Below are 12,177 nucleotides of genomic sequence, written 5' to 3' on the forward strand. Positions count from 1 at the left end.
AGACAGTTAGCTTAGCTTAACATAAAGGATGTTAAACCAAAAAGTAGAAATGACAGCTTGACTTTTCACAGAGGGTTATGTGCCAGATTATTTCATGGCCAGACAAGTAACAGGAATATTTCCCTGTTGCCAAGTAACACTTTGGCTTTTGTACAGATCAGGCCCACCGTTGACGGGGTCAAAGGGTGCAGATGCCCCCGGCCTAAGACCCAGGGTGGTGTCCATACAAAGGTCTATAGATGACCCTTAAATGGGATCAAGTGCAACAACATACTTATTGACTACTTATTACTGACAATACAAGTTGTATGTATTTACATAATAAATACATCTATAGTTATGATTAAGAACAAATCTGCTTGTCATCTTCACTCAAACCCCTGCAATTATTGTGAAAATAGTATGACAGCGTTTCAGCTGCACCAGGTTTGACGGGCAGAATCTGAACGTAGCAAAAATGAGTAAAAGAGCTGGGCAACATATCGATATTTTATCGATAATGTCATATGAGACTAGATATTTGCTTAGATTTTGAATATTATGATGCTGTTAAAGGTTGCATTACAGTAAAGTGATGTAATTATCTGAACTGAGCAGGCTGTTTTATTATTTATAGAATTTTCATTATATTCACATTAATGATAATTTATCAAAAATATCATTGTGTAAATATTTTGTAAAAGCACCAGTAGTCAACCATACAATATTGTTGCAATATCTATATCGAGGTATTTAGTCAAAAATATTGTGATATTTGGCTTTCTTTAAATTCCACAGGCCTAGTGAAGAGTGAAGACTAGCTATTACAATCCACTGTAGCAGGCCAAGTTTTAAAGCTAGAATGAACATACTTGTATCACAGGAAACTGGTTGATCTAAGGCATCTAATGGTATAATGTCATGCTATCTTGTTTGTAGGGAGCTCAGTATTAAGTTGGACATGGGTTAGGCTAAATTATGGCGATGGAAAAAGTGGCACTGCCATTTCTCAAAATGGTCTTTTTAAATATTTCTGCATACTGGATTCCCTAAACAGTCTTGGAATTGAATAAATTAACACATTATGCTGCTGGAGTGGGTGTGGATGAGGGGCAAAATTTGGAAAATTTTGTCTATAATTCCTAAAGGCTGGTCTGGTTAACAAACAATATAAAGTGTTAATCAGCAGCATTGAGTGAGCATTGGGGGTGCTGGTTGGCAGATTATGTTACCTTTGAATGGAGCCAGGTTAGCTGTTTCCCCCAGTTATCGGTCTTTATGCCAAACTACACTAATTTTGCATCATGTCAAAAAGGGTTTATCCCTGTAGGAGCATAAATGTGTTCATCAAATTTCATAGTAATTTGACTACTTTATCCTAAATTGAGGATAGCAGAAGAAATTGTTCAAGTCATTGAAAACTGGAGCGTAAATCTGTCAGCCAGAAGTAGTTACTATTAATTGTCAGCTGACACATCAACCATCAGTTTGTATCAGCCTACAGGGAAAAGCCATGGTAGGATTCCTAGTTGACAAATGATTGCCTGCATGGACAGTAAAGTTCACAATATGATTTTATGTACGCATTCATCAGGTCTCCATTTCATCAGTCTCCCTTGACTTGTTTGTGTCTGTGTGGGTGATGTAAACGATGGTCCCACCACTGAAATTTCGTGGTGGATCTGGCGCATCCTCCGGTAACTGTCAAATACTGCGCAGACTACGCCTACTAGGTATACTGCAGGCATACACCGGTGCTGTTATGGCGCAGACCCACAGTGGACTTAAAATGACTTTAGATTCAGACAGATATGTGGGGCTCTATTCTTTGTTCAGGGAAAATCGAATCTCCCCTCTACACGAAAATTAGTGGACGCAATGTCAGACTGATGATAGAAATGCAGTCTGACAAGTTGACAATTCTGTTTCATGTCAGGCAACATAAATATCTAATTTCAAGGAATTTTAGTGGAAGAATTTTGACATACTTTTGCAGTGTCCCGTAGAATTTTGACTGAGTTGTCCTCCGAGGACTATGAATATCTAAAACACATTTGGCACTCTGGCCAATAGTTGTTAAGAACTGGACCAAACAGCTGGACAGGCGAACAGAGGGATGGTCTGACCAACAGATGGGACTGATCGAATGCTGTTTGAGCTCCTTTTTACATCCTCCTTTATTGCTGACACTTGGCTGTGATGTTCAGTTTGGTCAGAGTGATGAAACATCCTCTGCATGCTAGAGATTATTTTCAATGTCATGTTCAAGATTTCTGTAAGACACCACAGTTTTGCTTTTTGTGTCCTATTTTGCAAGTGGGCGATCAGTCATTTGACACAGTTTATAAAACGGGTAATTTGTTTATATACCCTCTTCGTTTGACTCACACAGAGTGTTTGTTTTTGAGGATTAAAGCTGCAGTACATCTGGCTGTTGATGGCATCTTTTCTCTTTGTTTTGCTGCAGGGGTTTGGAGGTCAGGATGGAATGATTAACCAGCCATTAACTTACGAGCTGATTCATTGCTGGGTGCAGAGCAGGACAACAGTAGAAACACCAGTGAGTTCTGTGATATTTAAAGTGATAAACCACAGCATCTTTTTTAAAGATAGTGTCTATGTTCTCTTATTCACAGTGTTAAACATTATCAAGACATGACTTGAAAGTCAAATGGCACTACTGGAATAAAGCTAGGTATTCTGTCGGTTTTTGCATTCATGGTGGTGATGATTATGCGTGTGCAGAACCAAGTATTAAAACTGCAGACATAAAACATTTTAAATTTGGCAGTTTATTGCGTCAGTCTGTCTGCTGAGCTGCACAATACTGCTCTTCTTCTCCTCAGACTTTTACTAGATTTCAACATTGGAAAAAAATCCCTGACAGTTTTTCGATAACGGCAAGAAGTGTCAATGACAACCACCTCAGGGAGCGACACTTTTCTGAGATCCAGCAATTAACTTGCATTTTAATGATTCAGGATCTGGCTTATTTTAGCAGCTTACCTATTTAGATCTCAAAGTGTTATAAATTAACATCTTTTCTCGTGTCACTTGCTTGTATCTTTCTAGTGACATTTTGGTATTTTAACTTGCTTCAACTCAATGTATACAAACACTGTAAGCCAGAGGTTCTCAATTGGTTTTTCAGCCAAGGACCCTTCACAACAGGGGTGTCCAAACTTTCTTTTGAATGGGGGCCAGATTTGATAATAGGAAAAGACCTGGGGGGCACATGCCTCTCGCATCATATTGGTTATTTACAAAAAAAAGGGGAAAAAAAAATCACATACAGATACAGCTGTTTCATCTCTCAGCAAAAGTGAAGTATTCAACTTTCCAGCGCTACTGAAAGCAGTGGTCGACTTTATGCTGTTGTTTCGGTTTGTACATATTAATGATGAATCCTCTATGCATGCTAAAATTAGTCACAGAGTTCCACAAGGATCTGTGCTTGGATCTGATCTGTTCTTCACATCAAGACATATAAGCATGTCTGTCAAGGCCAGAGAGATGTAGTATATTGTAAACCCCTTTGAGGCAAATTGTGATTCTTAGTATCTGGCTTTATAAATAAAACTGAATTGAATTGTATAGCCAATATTTGTACATCTCACAGACACATGTACTTTCCCTGAGTGCAAACTGCTGCTTTCATTAAGGAGGACTGCAACTGATTATTAATGAATATTTTAATGCATTTTCACTTTTCATTATTGATTATTTTCTCAATTCATGACTAATCTTTTGGTCTTTAAAATGTCAGTATACTGTGATAAATATTACCACGTCTTGTTTTGTCCAAACAATAATCCAAAGCCAAGAATATTTTATTGACAGTGATGTACCAACAGCAGAGAGAAGCAGTAAATTCTGACATGTTGTCGTGGACGTGCTATTCTTGTCTACAGTATACCCTTATTCTTTCTTTGCTGCGATGACCAAAATGTTTGTGTTTTCTGGGCACCTGATGTTAAGTCTTGTGGCAAAAAAATGAGAGAGAAGCTGGATGAAAATAACCAGAATCCTGGTTCCCAGTTTTAATCCCTCCTAGTGGTGCTTGGTACAATACCATGTTAGGTAGCGTGAGAAGCTGTGTGGGTGTATGAGTGAGTGGAAGAGTGAATATGAGTTTGAATATAGAGCGTTTAGAGAAGTGAGCTGAGTATTGGCAGCAGAAAGCACGATTGATACAATTTGTTGTTTTATCCTAAGAATATGTGGAAACACCTGACATTTGACCTGAGAAGATAACTGTGAGAGTTTGTGAGTTTCATAATTTTCAGGAGATGTAGTTGAATGTTTCGGATATGTAAGACTAAAAAATGGCTTGTGTAGACATGTGTTGACCACATGACATTGAGAAAAGCAGTGATAGCATGAATGCCTGGGACAGCATACTGTTTCTAAGTGAGTGCAGGTGAATATCAACCTTGAAAGTCTCTGCAACATTAATTTCATGACACTTAAATTTCAGTTTGAAACAACCTCAGTGAAAAGCTTCTCTGCACTCCACTACAACTTGGACACTTGACCTACACTCTCAAGCTTTCAGCTCTGTGGGATTTTGACAGCAGATTCTTAGAAATTTAGGAGGTTTATTTTGATTGAATGCCTTGCTAGGCTTGGGTGGGTATTAAGATTTTCAAACCATTTTGATATGAAGAGCCAGACCGATACAGTATACTGAATTTGAAACATTTGTCTCAGAAGCCACACAAGAGTGGAACATAATGACCCCATGTCCCAACAAAGAACAAGCGATTGTTTATCATGTTGTATAAATAGACTCAACGCTATTCCCTGCTTTTATGTATTTTTTAATAATTAATTCTTTGGACTTGAGAATGGAGTAGTCAGAAGTGTTGATTGAACAAAACATATCAATTCTGACTGTTTCAATGCTGATTTTCCCCAATAGTAATACATTGGTACAAACTGAGCTTTCTTGCTCTCTCCGGTTGATAATGTTTACTACAATCATTCTCTGCTCCTAACCAAAAAAAAAGTTGTAGTTACATGTTATAATAAAAAATTTAAATATTATGTCCTCATGTCATTTTTTTTTTGTGCTATCAAAAATAGCGTTGATAGAGTCAATGTGACAACACTACTCAAGAATGACTTCCACTCTCAATGTCAGCTGTCAGTTACTGTACAAAATCCAGGAGATAAAATAGTAACAGTGAGGCGTTTGAAGGAAAATCATTGGCGGCCAAGGACTCAGATCATACAATCTGCATTAATCAGCCTGAGGAAAGAGTCTCTTCTCAAAGTCCAATAAGCTAGTTGGTGTGTATTGGCTACTTTGAGCATGAGGAAACTCCTCATCCAGGTGTGTGTGTTTTTTGGGTGAAAAAGCTGTTACAATTAATAATGGAATCAACCGCCTGCTGTGCGGTGTGGTTTGGCTTCCCTAATGAGGACTGGATTCATCCTCAGTCTCTGACAGTACGCCGAGTGGGATATGCTGCTCTCCAGCCTGTTTCCATGGAGATACTCAGGAGCTGTAGCATTGCCCCCCTCTCTCTTCTGCTGTACATTTCTACCAAACAGTGCTGCTTCATGAGAGGGATCTGGGCCAGGGTGTGCATGTGTGTGAGTGTGGGATATATCGGTGTGAAAAGAGGCATACAAACACATAACGCACCATTGACGGATATGCTTGTGCTATTGTCGTAGTCTTAAGCTCTACGGCAGTGAATGTGCAAGTGTGTGTGTTGCAGCTCATCATTTCCAGTAGTGTGATTGTACAGTGTGTTAGTGTGTGTTGCACTCTCTCTCCTAATGTGTCATGCCAGTAGTAACTGCTAATTTTGAAGCTCTGTTGTAGCGAATGTCCAAGTGTGAATGTGGTCGTGTATGTCATTGTGTGTAACCAAGGCTGAATGGTCATTGATGGAGTGTGTGCATGCTGGGTACGTGAGATAGTGAGTCAGAGTGACAGAGAGAGTGAGAGAGAAGAGTGAGATCATGAGAGGGCGAGAGAGGCTGGGTAGAGAGAGACGGAGAAACAGAGGGTGAAAAGACGTGATCAAACAAACGCACAAAACGATGGTTGAACAACGTAATCTCACTGAATAAAATCCTGCAGCATTTCAGTGAGCCACATGTGTGCCGTTTTATGTGTGTAGTTACTGTAAAAGTATCCCCCGAGGGCTGTAAAGCCAGAAACCCCAGTTCTTGCTTACAAGGTGACAAAGGTGACAAGTGATCCCTGGCCAGACAAAGAGGCCACCACGGGGATGGTGTCGAAAATAGCTGCGAAAAGGATCTTTGTGTCTTGGCAGAATGATGCAGTGCAGACCTGGGCAGAGAGTTGTACGAAGGCCAGGGCAATCCCTGTAGCAACTAGGATTTCTAATCCTGAAGCTCTGCCCTGTCAATATGCAGCCTGCATCTGTTTGAAGGCTAGATCCGCCCTTTGATTCATCGACCGTATCTCGTGGTTTTTGGGGTGTTGCTGCCTGGTTCTGACAGAAGCACATGGTAATTAAGATACAGCCTGTGTAAACTTTTTTCGATGAAACTTAAATTGGTTCAAACACCTGCTACCCAAAGATATTCAGGTTACTACCACAGAGGACTACAAAAACCTTACATACTCTCACAGTGGAAGTTGGAACCAAGTTGAAGTATTTTTGCTTGAAAGAATTAATCAAATCAAGATTGTTGCTGATTAATTTTGTTGCTTGACTTATTAACTCATTGATAGATTGTTTCAGCTCCACATGTGAGCAAACTGTTGTTCATTTAAAGCAGAGCACCATGTGGAGCCGCGTTGGTGGACATTTTATGAATATAACTCCAATATTCATTCTCTTTTAGCTCTGTTTTTGGTTTGTTCCACCTCCTGAGGGAAATAAGATTGCTGAAGGGGTGACATTTTTCTGTAGGCCGCCAAAGGAGTTAACTTTGCTGCCTGGTTTCCTTGTCAAAAAGCCTATGTGATTTTTTTCCATTGGATTTTAGATTATTGCATTAAAGAAACTCAGTGGCAAACTAATGTTTGTCATACTTATATATTTAGTTTAGCGAGATAATCTTCACTAGAGCCCGACTGATTTATCTGTTTACCGTTTTTATCGGCAGATATTAGCCTGTCATGGACATATTAGAGCATATCTGCATCAACATATATTTTTTCCAATATGTGCCAATAAGAAAACTTTTTTACAGATCATATAATGCAGAAAACGATGCCTTGGTGCCAGGTGTGTGTGTGAAGAGAGGAGACGCTGCTCGCAGTTTGAGTTCAGATGTAGTGAGTTTCGGTTACGTTGAAAGAATAAACTGATATCTGACGTTTGATTCCTTCCAATTCCCAACAAGAAGAACAACATGTAAATATGCAGAGATCACAACAAAGCTGTTATGCCTACTTAGGGACTGTTCTGTAGCTGTGGTGCTTCCTGACATTTTGGGGAATGTTCCACTCTATGGTTCCACTATAACTCAAACATAGTACTCCTCCACCCTCCAGAGTTTTTATCACAATAGGGAACATTTATGAGGGCAAGAGGAGCTTCCTGTCAGGTGTAAATGCTGTGAAGCTATACTTCCTGTTTTACAACCTGTCCCTAAATGACTGGCAGTATTAAAATAGTCAGCAGTTGTCTGATACTGAACAGTGCTGATGTTTATTTAGCAAATTATTTTACTGTATTTCTTTTTTTATTTAAATGGTCAGCAAAGACCATACAGTACAGATGTTTATTTTTATTTTTTATTTGTTCTTTATTTTTGTTTGTGTGTAATGTTCAATAAGTAAATTGTTAAATAAAAGTTGTTTTTTTTAAGAAAGCAGCCTTCTGAATACGTTTGCATAGTCATATCAGTGCAAAATCAGTGCACAATCCACATAGAAATGATTAATTTTCATTCCAGCTCAAAATTCACTTCATCGGTCGGCAGCAAAAAATATTTTAGCCTCCCCCCAAAAAAAAACCAAAATCAAAATCAGTTAAAGTATACACTATATGTAGAGAATTTTCATCACATTACCTTTCTGCCTGTAACAACAGAGAAGTGATTAATGGCTCCAGGTCACTATCAATGGTCTCCTCAATGTCACCCGACTTCATTGACAAAAACAGTTATTTTGGCTTACTGAATACGGGAGCTTCTGGTCTGCCACTGCTTCAATCAGTTAGTTAGTAAGTGTTGTTGTGTGTCTTTGGTGAATCCAAACTAACACTTTTAAAAGCCAAAGTCACACTATAACACAAACAACATTTCTGATTAAAGCAGCAGTAGACCAACTGCTAAACATATAACTGATACTGATTTTTTTTCACTTTTTTTTTGAAGTAGAACTTCTTTTAGGGGGCTAAAATATGTTTAGTTGCTGACCCACTGCTTAACTGGAGGCCGTATCTCTAAATTCCTGTATACATCCTTGCCTACAATACACAATAATCAATAACAAACAGAAAAGCAAATACTGGATAAAAACAGATATATGAAGCAAATACGTGCTTGATTTGATCTTTGATTTTACATTTGAAATTCATACCAGGGGAAACAAAAGAGATCAGCTTTATCGACCTATGTAGTTTTAAACGGTACACCATCATGCGTGAAATTGATTTGAGCATATGTGTGTTCTCTCTGGCAGCATCCATATTGAACATCTCCATAGCTGATAATAGGATGTGCTGTGAGTCTGCAAGGAAGCTGGGTGGTAGCAGTCATCTCAGTCTATCGCACTCTTGGGAGCGCTTATAGGATCAGCACAAGTCAGGGCAGACGAGAGGCTGTGCGTGTGTGTGTCTGTGTGTGTGGACAATAAGGTTAACATTACCACATGGCTTGATCCTTTGCCAGTGCCATGGTACCTGCCGTGCGTTAATGGTCAAAGTGTTCTGACTCACGCAGGGCTGCGATGCCTGCCAGGTGGTACATGTCCACACTGGGAATTCAGAGTGCTAATACTAATGTGCTAAACCGGCGTCCAGTCAGGGGCTGAGTGCCACGCGCAGGAGAAAATGGCAGGGTGCACTCCTTAGCTAGTTTACTCAGCTGGAAGTTCAGACGCTTTGTGTTTCTGTATCATAAACATGTGAGCACACATGCACAGTGCAAGAGAAAGCGATCTTCACAAAAGCACTGTACAGGTGTTCAGTCAAAAACACCTGTGAAGTGCAGGTGTTTGTAAAAAAGAAACAACTGGTTTGCAATTCGCTTTCATCCAAATAGCTGTAATTTGTTGTCCAACCTTCATCACTTCAGTGATAAAGTGGAGCTTTTTTCTCGGCTGCTGTCCTGCATTCACAGTGAGAACAAAACAGCCGCGCAGTGTTTTCAACTTCTTTTATATTTGATTTCAAACAAACACTGACTTCCGCTCCTCAACCATTCTTTCTACTTTCAAATCACTTTGGCAAATTTCTAACTAGCCTCTAATCAGAAGGCTCTGCCCACTTGGAAGCAGCCTATGTAAGAGGTTTTTACTTGACTCCAGCAGGCTGCTGGCATCCAGCACCCTCAGCCTGGCCTCAACAGCAAACCCTCGGCTCATCAGTTCAACTTGAGCATGGAAGTGGAATATCAATAATGTTGGATATTGCACTCAATAGGGATCCGTCAGGACTCTCATGGATGGTCTTCAGGTCACTTTTGAGTCCATTTAGTGGTTTGGTTAATTTTAGAATTGTGGTCATTAAGATGTAAATCTTTTAAAGAGAAAACAATATAAATGAACACAGGAATAATTCTGGGTATTTTTTGTTATTCTGGTTAGGTTTAGTAAAATGGACTACACAGCAATCTGGCAATGTTAATACTACATTTCTCTATATTTTCTGAAGTGCCCAAATCAAGTAAAGAGTTTTCCCAAATGTGTGCTGGCACATGAATGAAATGAAACCATTTAGTCTGAGGCCTTTTAGCAGCCTCAGTGTTCACTAATCGTTTTAATTGCATGGGATTAGATAGATCTGTTCGTCACCACAGAAACAAAAGAGGTTTAAAGATTGTGGCCTGTGCTCCGATGTGTCACAGCACACAGAGGTGAGAACACTGACAACACAGTCTGGCATCCCGCTGGTGGTGACAGTTTAATTCAAAACTAATTATCGAAAATTCTGGAGCTAGTCTTGGTTTCCTCAAAGGAGTCTGCATGTGGTAAAAAATGTTGACATACACCTTTCAGGGGCTGGGATCAAACTGTAGAACAATCTTCATTGACCATATTTTAAAATGATTGTTTCAGACGTGGTAGAGATTGTCGGCAAGATCTGTGACGGCATAGTTTAGTTCCTCCACCATACCAAGAAGGTTTGAGCTGGTATGAAAATCTTCAAACTGGTTTGATAATATGCCAAACACTGGACTGGACCAGTTTACCAATTTCTACCAGGTGTCCCACTTGATTCAGAGGTCAAACCTCAATGGGACATAATGACACCGTGTCCCAAGAGAAAGCAAGTGTCAAACTATCATGTAGCATCCTGTGACACTGAAGCTCTCTGTCCACACTGAATCCATTAAATATGCACTTCAGTTACTGAATGTAAACAAACCATGTAGCTATCGGCTGTGTGCTCGAGAAAAGACTGAAGACGTAAACATCCCCTGCATTTGTAATATTACTATTCAAATCAGAAAAACACATATTTTATATTGTGATATTTACTGAAAATTACATATAAAATAGCCAACAGAAAGTACCGTTAGCCTAGCTTGTTTTTTTTTTTACCGGTGCTTAATTACCCTAGCAGAAACTTTAAGCTTCCTGGTGATCTCCAGCCAGCCAGCTGACACTGTGTTTAGGTTACTGTAGTGAATCAAAGTAGGTCTTGTACAAATATTTCCTTATTTCAACTTTATGAATCAGCAGCTCCTAGTCTAATGTAGCACTTTCAAAGTGAGCAATAGATATAAACAGAAGAACAGCATCCAACTAGAGTTCAGCTCACAACAGCACTTGCAGGTAGCAAGGATAGCTCTTTTGTCACTTCAAATCCAAACTTTTGTCATGATGGTGCATTTTTAGTCTTTTTAATAGACCAAGACTTTAATTGCATGATGTTTTGAATCATGTTAAAATAATCGTTAAATAATCATGATTATTATTTTTTCCATAATCAAGCAGCCCTACCATATCCCCAAATCCATTCAGGCTTCTTAAGTATAACCTGTCAAGTTGGGAAGTGTCACATACAGCCATCCAGCTTGAAAGCATCAGCTTTATTACCTCATAATACTTACTATGTTTTTGCCTGTCTCGGTCAGAATATTTCTAAAACTACTCAGTTATATCATGGACAAAGCCACCATGTGGCTTTTATTAAAGCTGAGGTTGGCTGACATCTGAAAAAGGCAAAAGATGAAAATGAAAATGCAGAATTTGAAAAAACAGCCGTCTCCTGAAGAACTCCCCTCTCTGTCCTAAGCCCTTCCCAACAGACAACCATGGGCATGTGCATGCACCTCATAAGGTAACTCAGTGTTTCCCGTACACTGATTTATTGGACCGTATTTCATTGTGGTACTGTCTCTCTTTATCAGACCGCAAATAAGACAAAAAGCTATTTCGCCAGCCCACAGTCCCTCTGCCTTGCTCCATGCCTCTTTGCGGGGGAGAAGAGCGGGCAGCAGCTTGGAGATAGACCTTTAGACACCTGTAGTTGCTCAAATTCGACTTGCACAAACCTAAGCACTGCTTTTCACATCTGGCTGGTGGCTAGCAGCAGCGACGGTTCAAACTGTATAACGGCAGCATCAGAAAGTTTGTTGATCCAGCAGGGAGTTTGGTCTTTCTGGTCACCCAGAATTTGCGCTGGCTGAATTCAGGTTGCTGCTGATCGCTCTCCTGTGATTCGAAGTTCTAGCTAATGTTATCTACATAAATGTTAACTTGAAGGTGCAACTATGAGCTTTCAGCTCCAGTTAGCAAAAAAGCTAAACTATTAGCAATATGTATTTCTCCATCTCTAACACACTTTACGCATATTGACATGTGCTTTGTTTCGTTTATTATCAGACTCTCTTTTTGACGAGTCTGTCTTCCTATTTTGGGTTGCTTTTCAGTGACGACGGTTGTTGCCAATTCTGGAGTAGCATATTAATCTGCAGAAATCTTCCCCATTGAATCAGGCTTTCATTAAAGGGATGTGCTCACACATATAGTACAGCCAATAGAAACAGCCTCTCTGTCAAATGACCTGTGATTGGCTAAAGTCTCCAGGCACAGGC

General features: G+C 39.6%; 2 protein-coding genes across 3 annotated transcripts in view; one reads left to right on the forward strand and one right to left on the reverse strand.

Annotated features, from left to right (window-relative positions):
* Positions 1-12,177, reverse strand: part of LOC121955323 (cytospin-A-like) — a 114,206-nt gene that overhangs the window by 25,744 nt on the left and 76,285 nt on the right. The gene's annotated exons all lie outside the window — the stretch shown is intronic.
* Positions 1-12,177, forward strand: part of LOC121955322 (disks large-associated protein 2-like) — a 113,660-nt gene that overhangs the window by 8,797 nt on the left and 92,686 nt on the right. The gene's annotated exons all lie outside the window — the stretch shown is intronic.

Source organism: Plectropomus leopardus, chromosome 16, assembly GCF_008729295.1.
Source record: "Plectropomus leopardus isolate mb chromosome 16, YSFRI_Pleo_2.0, whole genome shotgun sequence".
NCBI lineage: Eukaryota > Metazoa > Chordata > Actinopteri > Perciformes > Serranidae > Plectropomus > Plectropomus leopardus.